The sequence below is a fragment of the Salvelinus namaycush genome, chromosome 10, assembly GCF_016432855.1.
Source record: "Salvelinus namaycush isolate Seneca chromosome 10, SaNama_1.0, whole genome shotgun sequence".
In the NCBI taxonomy this organism is placed as follows: domain Eukaryota; kingdom Metazoa; phylum Chordata; class Actinopteri; order Salmoniformes; family Salmonidae; genus Salvelinus; species Salvelinus namaycush.
The window spans coordinates 49,419,315-49,432,873 of NC_052316.1; the positions used below are offsets into that span (position 1 = coordinate 49,419,315).

General features: G+C 44.4%; 1 protein-coding gene across 1 annotated transcript in view; it reads left to right on the forward strand.

Moving 5' to 3' along the window:
- The window catches only part of LOC120054382 (cyclic nucleotide-gated cation channel alpha-3-like), a 45,055-nt gene that overhangs the window by 29,366 nt on the left and 2,130 nt on the right, over positions 1-13,559 (forward strand). The gene's annotated exons all lie outside the window — the stretch shown is intronic.

Genomic DNA, 13,559 nt, shown 5'->3' on the forward strand with positions numbered 1-13,559 from the left:
TGTAAAACATTTAAAAAATCGGACATGTTGGCTGGATTCACAAGATGTTTATCTTTCATTTGCTGTATTGGACTTGTTAACCTGTCTCGCCCAGGCGTTCCGCTAGCGGAACTCCTCCCACATTCCACTGAAAAGGCAGAGCGCGAAATTCTAAAAATATTTTTTTGAAATATTTAACTTTCACACATTAACAAGTCCAATACAGCAAATGAAAGATACACATCTTGTGAATCCAGTCAACATGTCAGATTTTTTAAATGTTTTACAGCGAAAACAGCACGTATATTTATGTTAGCTCACCACCAAATACAAAGAAGGACAGACATTTTTCACAGCACAGGTAGCATGCACAAAGCCAACCTAACTAACCAAGAACCAACCAAACTAACCAAGAAACAACTTCATCAGATGACAGTCTTATAACATGTTACACAATAAATCTATGTTTTGTTCGAAAAATGTGCATATTTGAGGTATAAATCAGTTTTACATTGCAGCTACCATCACAGCTACCGTCAAAAATAGCACCGAAGCAGCCAGAGCAATTATAGAGACCAACGTGGAATAAATAAATACTCATCATAAAACATTTCTTAAAAATACACAGCGTACAGCAAAAGAAAGACACAGATCTTGTGAATCCAGACAATATTTCAGATGTTCTAAGTGTTTTACAGCGAAAACACAATATAGCGTTATATTAGCTTAGCACAATAGCAAACATCACAATAGCATTGATTCAAGCCAAACATAGCGATGACGTATAAACCACCAAAAGATATTAATTTTTTCACTAACCTTCTCAGAATTCTTCAGATGACAGTCCTATAACATCATATTACACAATGCATATAGAGTTTGTTCGAAAATGTGCATATTTAGCGCCACAAATCGTGGTTATACAATGAGAAAAGTAGCAAAGCTGACCAGAAAATGGCAGGAGAAATCTTTGAAGAGGCACCTATTCTAATCAGTAACTATTCCAAAACTTGACTAAAAAATACAGGTTGGACAGCAATTGAAAGACAAATTAGTTCTTAATGCAATCGCTGGGTTACATTTTTTAAATTAACGTTACTTCAAGCATACAGCGTGCGCTAAAGCGAGACCGCACCATAATTCATGGCGGAATTATTATCTGACATTTGTCAACATAAGTACGAATTAACAGCATAAAGACTGCTTACTATTAGCTGAGCTTCCATCAGAATCTTGGGCAAGGTGTCCTTTCTCCAGAACAATCGTCTTTGGGTTGAAAGATGTCCTCTTGTCCGGTCGAAATAGCCGCTAATGTTAGCCACCAACTGGAGAAGTGTCCAACTCGTGAATGCGCATGACAAAGAAATCCCAGAAAATCGCAATAAACTGCTATAAGTCGGTTTAAATTAACTACCTTATGATGTCTTTAACACCTATAACGAATAAAAACATGACCGGAGATATAGAACTACTAAAACGAAAGCGTTTGCAGGACGCCATTGTGATGTCTTCTTGCGCCAGGCGCACCGTTGAAAAGGACGGTCCTTCCGTTCCACGGTCTTATATAAGGTCCCAGATTGCGCAATCCACTCCATTCAAATTCTCCCCGCTTACTGACATCTAGAGGAAGACGTATGCAGTGCATGTAGCCCGATGGCTTACATGGGGACTTATAAACTGGCCTCAGAACAGGGACCTCGATTTCTGAAATCTCACTCCCTGACAGGAAAAGTGCTGCAGAATGAGTTCTGTTTCACTCAGAGAAATAATTCAAACGGTTTTAGAAACTAGAGAGTGTTTTCTATCCAATAGTAATAATAATATGCATATTGTACGAGCAAGAATTGAGTACGAGGCCGTTTAAATTGGGAACGATTTTCCCCCAAAGTGTAAATAGCGCCCCCTATCATCAACAGGTTTTAATGTGTGAAAGTTAAATATTTCTACAAAATATTTTTTGAATTTCGCGCGCTGCCTTTTCAGTGGAATGTGGGCGGGGTTCCGCTAGCGGAACCCCAGTCCTAGACAGGTTAACCAGGTAAAGGAAAAAGGAAACCGCACACTGCTCTTGATAGTATCACCGATATTTAATAAGCTTACGTATCGGCCACACGGCCTTCGTCAGAGCTTTTGTGATTTTTAAAAATGTGCACCCTTATGTAGACCTGGCCCCACCCACATCCGTTCTACACATCGAAAGGGGTTGGAGGCAAAGGAAAAACAAATAAGTGCTACCAAATATAACAATATGCATTTCATAGATATTACAAAACTGTATAAATAAGGCGTATTGAACACGTCTGTAAAATCTCAATGAGGACATAGTGAGTTTTTTTGCCACCCACACACAGGAAAACGGTTCCAAATAAATGAAATTATTATGTGTTCCACCACCCATGTTATTTACATTATTAAATGTCCATGTGGGCTCTGTTATGTCGGTAAAACCACCGGCTCTCTCAAACAGAGAATTAGTGAACATAAAAGTTCAATCAGGAGAAACGACAGGGATTATCCAGTCGCTGTACATTTTAATGACCTGAAGCATGACATTTCTACCTTTAGATTTTGTGGCATAGAGAAAGTTAAGATATCAGACAGGGGAGGTGATATTAATAATACTCTGAGGAAAAGAGAATGTTTTGGGATTTTCCCCCTCCAGACATTATTTCCTGAAGGATTTCATGATGAAATGCCTATGTATGTTATGTTGTGAATTTGAACATGAAATACGTGTCTCTTGTAGATTATTCTTTTCGTACGATGTACCCAGTGACTAATGAAAAACTTACTATGTCCTGTTACTGTGCCTTTCTAGACCTTATCAACTGTCCAGAGTAGACCCACTACGGATCCTTATCGACTGTCCAGAGTAGACCCACTACTGATCCTTATCGACTGTCCAGAGTAGACCCACTACTGATCCTTATCGACTGTCTAGAGTAGACCCACTACTGATCCTTATCAACTGTCCAGAGTAGACCCACTACTGATCCTTATTAACTGTCCAGAGTAGACCCACTACTGATCCTTATAAACTGTCCAGAGCAGACCCACTACTGATCCTTATCAACTGTCCAGAGTAGACCCACAACTGATCCTTATCAACTGTCCAGAGCAGACCCACTACTGATCCTTATCAACTGTCCAGAGTAGACCCACTACTGATCCTTATCAACTGTCCAGAGTAGACCCACTACTGATCCTTATAAACTGTCCAGAGTAGACCCACTACTGATCCTTATCGACTGTCCAGAGTAGACCCACTACTGATCCTTATTAACTGTCCAGAGTAGACCCACTACTGATCCTTATAAACTGTCCAGAGCAGACCCACTACTGATCCTTATCAACTGTCCAGAGTAGACCCACAACTGATCCTTATCAACTGTCCAGAGCAGACCCACTACTGATCCTTATCAACTGTCCAGAGTAGACCCACTACTGATCCTTATCAACTGTCCAGAGTAGACCCACTACTGATCCTTATAAACTGTCCTGAGTAGACCCACTACTGACCCTTATCAACTGTCCAGAGTAGACCCACTACTGACCCTTATCAACTGTCCAGAGTAGACCCACTACTGATCCTTATCAACTGTCCAGAGTAGACCCACAACTGATCCTTATCAACTGTCCAGAGTAGACCCACTACTGATCCGTATCAACTGTCCAGAGTAGACACACTACTGATCCTTATCAACTGTCCAGAGTAGACCCACTACTGATCCGTATCAACTGTCCAGAGTAGACCCACTACTGATCCTTATAAACTGTCCAGAGTAGACCCACTACTGATCCTTATCAACTGTCCAGAGTAGACCCACTACTGATCCTTATAAACTGTCCAGAGTAGACCCACTACTGATCCTTATCAACTGTCCAGAGTAGACCCACTACTGATCCTTATCAACTGTCCAGAGTAGACCCACTACTGATCCGTATCAACTGTCCAGAGTAGACCCACTACTGATCCTTATCAACTGTCCAGAGTAGACCCACTACTCATCCGTATCAACTGTCCAGAGTAGACCCACTACTGATCCGTATCAACTGTCCAGAGTAGACCCACTACTGATCCTTATCAACTGTCCAGAGCAGACCCACTACTGATCCTTATCAACTGTCCAGAGTAGACCCACTACTGATCCTTATCAACTGTCCAGAGTAGACCCACAACTGATCCTTATCAACTGTCCAGAGTAGACCCACTACTGATCCTTATCAACTGTCCAGAGTAGACCCACTACTGATCCTTATCAACTGTCCAGAGTAGACCCACAACTGATCCTTATCAACTGTCCAGAGTAGACCCACTACTGATCCTTATCAACTGTCCAGAGTAGACCCACTACGGATCCTTATCAACTGTCCAGAGTAGACCCACTACTGATCCTTATCAACTGTCCAGAGTAGACCCACTACGGATCCTTATCAACTGTCCAGAGTAGACCCACTACTGATCCTTATCAACTGTCCAGAGTAGACCCACTACTGATCCTTATCGACTGTCTAGAGTAGACCCACTACTGACCCTTATCAACTGTCCAGAGTAGACCCACTACTGATCCTTATCAACTGTCCAGAGTAGACCCACTACTGACCCTTATCAACTGTCCAGAGTAGACCCACTACTGATCCTTATCAACTGTCCAGAGTAGACCCACTACTGATCCTTATCAACTGTCCAGAGTAGACCCACTACTGATCCTTATCAACTGTCCAGAGTAGACCCACTACTGATCCTTATCAACTGTCCAGAGTAGACCCACTACTGACCCTTATCAACTGTCCAGAGTAGACCCACTACTGATCCTTATCAACTGTCCAGAGTAGACCCACTACTGATCCTTATCAACTGTCCAGAGTAGACCCACTACTGATCCTTATCAACTGTCCAGAGTAGACCCACTACTGATCCTTATCAACTGTCCAGAGTAGACCCACTACTGATCCTTATCAACTGTCCAGAGTAGACCCACTACTGATCCTTATCAACTGTCTAGAGTAGACCCACTACTGATCCTTATCAACTGTCCAGAGTAGACCCACTACTGATCCTTATTAACTGTCCAGAGTAGACCCACTACTGATCCTTATAAACTGTCCAGAGCAGACCCACTACTGATCCTTATCAACTGTCCAGAGTAGACCCACAACTGATCCTTATCAACTGTCCAGAGCAGACCCACTACTGATCCTTATCAACTGTCCAGAGTAGACCCACTACTGATCCTTATCAACTGTCCAGAGTAGACCCACTACTGATCCTTATAAACTGTCCAGAGTAGACCCACTACTGATCCTTATCGACTGTCCAGAGTAGACCCACTACTGATCCTTATTAACTGTCCAGAGTAGACCCACTACTGATCCTTATAAACTGTCCAGAGCAGACCCACTACTGATCCTTATCAACTGTCCAGAGTAGACCCACAACTGATCCTTATCAACTGTCCAGAGCAGACCCACTACTGATCCTTATCAACTGTCCAGAGTAGACCCACTACTGATCCTTATAAACTGTCCAGAGTAGACCCACTACTGATCCTTATCAACTGTCCAGAGTAGACCCACTACTGATCCTTATCAACTGTCCAGAGTAGACCCACTACTGATCCGTATCAACTGTCCAGAGTAGACCCACTACTGATCCGTATCAACTGTCCAGAGTAGACCCACTACTGATCCTTATCAACTGTCCAGAGCAGACCCACTACTGATCCTTATCAACTGTCCAGAGTAGACCCACTACTGATCCTTATCAACTGTCCAGAGTAGACCCACAACTGATCCTTATCAACTGTCCAGAGTAGACCCACTACTGATCCTTATCAACTGTCCAGAGTAGACCCACTACTGATCCTTATCAACTGTCCAGAGTAGACCCACAACTGATCCTTATCAACTGTCCAGAGTAGACCCACTACTGATCCTTATCAACTGTCCAGAGTAGACCCACTACGGATCCTTATCAACTGTCCAGAGTAGACCCACTACTGATCCTTATCAACTGTCCAGAGTAGACCCACTACGGATCCTTATCAACTGTCCAGAGTAGACCCACTACTGATCCTTATCAACTGTCCAGAGTAGACCCACTACTGATCCTTATCGACTGTCTAGAGTAGACCCACTACTGACCCTTATCGACTGTCCAGAGTAGACCCACTACTGATCCTTATCAACTGTCCAGAGTAGACCCACTACTGACCCTTATCAACTGTCCAGAGTAGACCCACTACTGATCCTTATCAACTGTCCAGAGTAGACCCACTACTGATCCTTATCAACTGTCCAGAGTAGACCCACTACTGATCCTTATCAACTGTCCAGAGTAGACCCACTACTGATCCTTATCAACTGTCCAGAGTAGACCCACTACTGACCCTTATCAACTGTCCAGAGTAGACCCACTACTGATCCTTATCAACTGTCCAGAGTAGACCCACTACTGATCCTTATCAACTGTCCAGAGTAGACCCACTACTGATCCTTATCAACTGTCCAGAGTAGACCCACTACTGATCCTTATCAACTGTCCAGAGTAGACCCACTACTGATCCTTATAAACTGTCCTGAGTAGACCCACTACTGACCCTTATCAACTGTCCAGAGTAGACCCACTACTGACCCTTATCAACTGTCCAGAGTAGACCCACTACTGATCCTTATCAACTGTCCAGAGTAGACCCACAACTGATCCGTATCAACTGTCCAGAGTAGACCCACTACTGATCCTTATAAACTGTCCAGAGTAGACCCACTACTGATTCTTATCAACTGTCCAGAGTAGACCCACTACTGATCCTTATCAATTGTCCAGAGTAGACCCACTACTGATCCTTATAAACTGTCCAGAGTAGACCCACTACTGATCCTTATCAACTGTCCAGAGTAGACCCACTACTGATCCTTATCAACTGTCCAGAGTAGACCCACTACTGATCCTTATCAACTGTCCAGAGTAGACCCACAACTGATCCTTATCAACTGTCCAGAGTAGACCCACAACTGATCCTTATCAACTGTCCAGAGCAGACCCACTACTGATCCTTATAAACTGTCCAGAGTAGACCCACAACTGATCCTTATCAACTGTCCAGAGCAGACCCACTACTGATCCTTATAAACTGTCCAGAGTAGACCCACTACTGATCCTTATAAACTGTCCTGAGTAGACCCACTACTGACCCTTATCAACTGTCCAGAGTAGACCCACTACTGACCCTTATCAACTGTCCAGAGTAGACCCACTACTGATCCTTATCAACTGTCCAGAGTAGACCCACTACTGATCCTTATCAACTGTCCAGAGTAGACCCACAACTGATCCTTATCAACTGTCCAGAGTAGACCCACTACTGATCCGTATCAACTGTCCAGAGTAGACCCACTACTGATCCTTATCAACTGTCCAGAGTAGACCCACTACTGATCCTTATCAACTGTCCAGAGTAGACCCACAACTGATCCTTATCAACTGTCCAGAGTAGACCCACTACTGATCCGTATCAACTGTCCAGAGTAGACCCACTACTGATCCTTATCAACTGTCCAGAGTAGACCCACTACTGATCCGTATCAACTGTCCAGAGTAGACCCACTACTGATCCTTATAAACTGTCCAGAGTAGACCCACTACTGATCCTTATCAACTGTCCAGAGTAGACCCACTACTGATCCTTATCAACTGTCCAGAGTAGACCCACTACTGATCCTTATCAACTGTCCAGAGTAGACCCACTACTGATCCTTATCAACTGTCCAGAGTAGACCCACTACTGATCCTTATCAACTGTCCAGAGTAGACCCACTACTGATCCTTATCAACTGTCTAGAGTAGACCCACTACTGATCCTTATCAACTGTCCAGAGTAGACCCACTACTGATCCTTATCAACTGTCCAGAGTAGACCCACTACTGATCCTTATCAACTGTCCAGAGTAGACCCACTACTGATCCTTATCAACTGTCCATAGTAGACCCACTACTGATCCTTATCAACTGTCCAGAGTAGACCCACTACTGATCCTTATCAACTGTCCAGAGTAGACCCACTACTGATCCTTATCAACTGTCCAGAGTAGACCCACTACTGATCCTTATCAACTGTCCAGAGTAGACCCACTACTGATCCGTATCAACTGTCCAGAGTAGACCCACAACTGATCCTTATCAACTGTCCAGAGTAGACCCACTACTGATCCTTATCAACTGTCCAGAGTAGACCCACTACTGATCCTTATCAACTGTCCAAAGTAGACCCACTACTGATCCTTATCAACTGTCCAGAGTAGACCCACTACTGATCCTTATAAACTGTCCAGAGTAGACCCACTACTGATCCTTATCAACTGTCCAGAGTAGACCCACTACTGATCCTTATAAACTGTCCAGAGTAGACCCACTACTGATTCTTATCAACTGTCCAGAGTAGACCCACTACTGATCCTTATCAACTGTCCAGAGTAGACCCACTACTGATCCTTATAAACTGTCCAGAGTAGACCCACTACTGATCCTTATCAACTGTCCAGAGTAGACCCACTACTGATCCTTATCAACTGTCCAGAGTAGACCCACTACTGATCCGTATCAACTGTCCAGAGTAGACCCACTACTGATCCTTATCAACTGTCCAGAGTAGACCCACTACTGATCCGTATCAACTGTCCAGAGTAGACCCACTACTGATCCGTATCAACTGTCCAGAGTAGACCCACTACTGATCCTTATCAACTGTCCAGAGCAGACCCACTACTGATCCTTATCAACTGTCCAGAGTAGACCCACTACTGATCCTTATCAACTGTCCAGAGTAGACCCACAACTGATCCTTATCAACTGTCCAGAGTAGACCCACTACTGATCCTTATCAACTGTCCAGAGTAGACCCACTACTGATCCTTATCAACTGTCCAGAGTAGACCCACAACTGATCCTTATCAACTGTCCAGAGTAGACCCACTACTGATCCTTATCAACTGTCCAGAGTAGACCCACTACGGATCCTTATCAACTGTCCAGAGTAGACCCACTACTGATCCTTATCAACTGTCCAGAGTAGACCCACTACGGATCCTTATCAACTGTCCAGAGTAGACCCACTACTGATCCTTATCAACTGTCCAGAGTAGACCCACTACTGATCCTTATCGACTGTCTAGAGTAGACCCACTACTGACCCTTATCAACTGTCCAGAGTAGACCCACTACTGATCCTTATCAACTGTCCAGAGTAGACCCACTACTGACCCTTATCAACTGTCCAGAGTAGACCCACTACTGATCCTTATCAACTGTCCAGAGTAGACCCACTACTGATCCTTATCAACTGTCCAGAGTAGACCCACTACTGATCCTTATCAACTGTCCAGAGTAGACCCACTACTGATCCTTATCAACTGTCCAGAGTAGACCCACTACTGACCCTTATCAACTGTCCAGAGTAGACCCACTACTGATCCTTATCAACTGTCCAGAGTAGACCCACTACTGATCCTTATCAACTGTCCAGAGTAGACCCACTACTGATCCTTATCAACTGTCCAGAGTAGACCCACTACTGATCCTTATAAACTGTCCTGAGTAGACCCACTACTGACCCTTATCAACTGTCCAGAGTAGACCCACTACTGACCCTTATCAACTGTCCAGAGTAGACCCACTACTGATCCTTATCAACTGTCCAGAGTAGACCCACAACTGATCCTTATCAACTGTCCAGAGTAGACCCACTACTGATCCGTATCAACTGTCCAGAGTAGACCCACTACTGATCCTTATAAACTGTCCAGAGTAGACCCACTACTGATCCGTATCAACTGTCCAGAGTAGACCCACTACTGATCCTTATAAACTGTCCAGAGTAGACCCACTACTGATCCTTATCAACTGTCCAGAGTAGACCCACTACTGATCCTTATCAACTGTCCAGAGTAGACCCACTACTGATCCTTATCAACTGTCCAGAGTAGACCCACTACTGATCCTTATCAACTGTCCAGAGTAGACCCACTACTGATCCTTATCAACTGTCCAGAGTAGACCCACTACTGATCCTTATCAACTGTCTAGAGTAGACCCACTACTGATCCTTATCAACTGTCCAGAGTAGACCCACTACTGATCCTTATCAACTGTCCAGAGTAGACCCACTACTGATCCTTATCAACTGTCCAGAGTAGACCCACTACTGATCCTTATCAACTGTCCATAGTAGACCCACTACTGATCCTTATCAACTGTCCAGAGTAGACCCACTACTGATCCTTATCAACTGTCCAGAGTAGACCCACTACTGATCCTTATCAACTGTCCAGAGTAGACCCACTACTGATCCTTATCAACTGTCCAGAGTAGACCCACTACTGATCCGTATCAACTGTCCAGAGTAGACCCACAACTGATCCTTATCAACTGTCCAGAGTAGACCCACTACGGATCCTTATCAACTGTCCAGAGTAGACCCACTACTGATCCTTATCAACTGTCCAAAGTAGACCCACTACTGATCCTTATCAACTGTCCAGAGTAGACCCACTACTGATCCTTATAAACTGTCCAGAGTAGACCCACTACTGATCCTTATCAACTGTCCAGAGTAGACCCACTACTGATCCTTATAAACTGTCCAGAGTAGACCCACTACTGATTCTTATCAACTGTCCAGAGTAGACCCACTACTGATCCTTATCAACTGTCCAGAGTAGACCCACTACTGATCCTTATAAACTGTCCAGAGTAGACCCACTACTGATCCTTATCAACTGTCCAGAGTAGACCCACTACTGATCCTTATCAACTGTCCAGAGTAGACCCACTACTGATCCTTATCAACTGTCCAGAGTAGACCCACAACTGATCCTTATCAACTGTCCAGAGTAGACCCACAACTGATCCTTATCAACTGTCCAGAGCAGACCCACTACTGATCCTTATAAACTGTCCAGAGTAGACCCACAACTGATCCTTATCAACTGTCCAGAGCAGACCCACTACTGATCCTTATAAACTGTCCAGAGTAGACCCACTACTGATCCTTATAAACTGTCCTGAGTAGACCCACTACTGACCCTTATCAACTGTCCAGAGTAGACCCACTACTGACCCTTATCAACTGTCCAGAGTAGACCCACTACTGATCCTTATCAACTGTCCAGAGTAGACCCACTACTGATCCTTATCAACTGTCCAGAGTAGACCCACAACTGATCCTTATCAACTGTCCAGAGTAGACCCACTACTGATCCGTATCAACTGTCCAGAGTAGACCCACTACTGATCCTTATCAACTGTCCAGAGTAGACCCACTACTGATCCTTATCAACTGTCCAGAGTAGACCCACAACTGATCCTTATCAACTGTCCAGAGTAGACCCACTACTGATCCGTATCAACTGTCCAGAGTAGACCCACTACTGATCCTTATCAACTGTCCAGAGTAGACCCACTACTGATCCGTATCAACTGTCCAGAGTAGACCCACTACTGATCCTTATAAACTGTCCAGAGTAGACCCACTACTGATCCTTATCAACTGTCCAGAGTAGACCCACTACTGATCCTTATCAACTGTCCAGAGTAGACCCACTACTGATCCTTATCAACTGTCCAGAGTAGACCCACTACTGATCCTTATCAACTGTCCAGAGTAGACCCACTACTGATCCTTATCAACTGTCCAGAGTAGACCCACTACTGATCCTTATCAACTGTCTAGAGTAGACCCACTACTGATCCTTATCAACTGTCCAGAGTAGACCCACTACTGATCCTTATCAACTGTCCAGAGTAGACCCACTACTGATCCTTATCAACTGTCCAGAGTAGACCCACTACTGATCCTTATCAACTGTCCAGAGTAGACCCACTACTGATCCTTATCAACTGTCCAGAGTAGACCCACTACTGATCCTTATCAACTGTCCAGAGTAGACCCACTACTGATCCTTATCAACTGTCCAGAGTAGACCCACTACTGATCCTTATCAACTGTCCAGAGTAGACCCACTACTGATCCGTATCAACTGTCCAGAGTAGACCCACAACTGATCCTTATCAACTGTCCAGAGTAGACCCACTACTGATCCTTATCAACTGTCCAGAGTAGACCCACTACTGATCCTTATCAACTGTCCAAAGTAGACCCACTACTGATCCTTATCAACTGTCCAGAGTAGACCCACTACTGATCCTTATAAACTGTCCAGAGTAGACCCACTACTGATCCTTATCAACTGTCCAGAGTAGACCAACTACTGATCCTTATAAACTGTCCAGAGTAGACCCACTACTGATTCTTATCAACTGTCCAGAGTAGACCCACTACTGATCCTTATCAACTGTCCAGAGTAGACCCACTACTGATCCTTATAAACTGTCCAGAGTAGACCCACTACTGATCCTTATCAACTGTCCAGAGTAGACCCACTACTGATCCTTATCAACTGTCCAGAGTAGACCCACTACTGATCCTTATCAACTGTCCAGAGTAGACCCACAACTGATCCTTATCAACTGTCCAGAGTAGACCCACAACTGATCCTTATCAACTGTCCAGAGCAGACCCACTACTGATCCTTATAAACTGTCCAGAGTAGACCCACAACTGATCCTTATCAACTGTCCAGAGCAGACCCACTACTGATCCTTATAAACTGTCCAGAGTAGACCCACTACTGATCCTTATAAACTGTCCTGAGTAGACCCACTACTGACCCTTATCAACTGTCCAGAGTAGACCCACTACTGACCCTTATCAACTGTCCAGAGTAGACCCACTACTGATCCTTATCAACTGTCCAGAGTAGACCCACTACTGATCCTTATCAACTGTCCAGAGTAGACCCACAACTGATCCTTATCAACTGTCCAGAGTAGACCCACTACTGATCCTTATCAACTGTCCAGAGTAGACCCACTACTGATCCTTATCAACTGTCCAGAGTAGACCCACTACTGATCCTTATCAACTGTCCAGAGTAGACCCACTACTGATCCTTATCAACTGTCCAGAGTAGACCCACTACTGATCCTTATCAACTGTCCAGAGTAGACCCACTACTGATCCTTATCAACTGTCCAGAGTAGACCCACTACTGATCCTTATCAACTGTCCAGAGTAGACCCACTACTGATCCTTATCAACTGTCCAGAGTAGACCCACTACTGATCCTTATCAACTGTCCAGAGTAGACCCACTACTGATCCTTATCAACTGTCCAGAGTAGACCCACTACTGATCCTTATCAACTGTCCAGAGTAGACCCACTACTGATCCTTATCAACTGTCCAGAGTAGACCCACTACTGATCCTTATCAACTGTCCAGAGTAGACCCACTACTGATCCGTATCAACTGTCCAGAGTAGACCCACAACTGATCCTTATCAACTGTCCAGAGTAGACCCACTACTGATCCTTATCAACTGTCCAGAGTAGACCCACTACTGATCCGTATCAACTGTCCAGAGTAGACCCACAACTGATCCTTATCAACTGTCCAGAGTAGACCCACTACTGATCCTTATCAACTGTCCAGACTAGACCCACAACTGACCCAAATGGAATGAAAC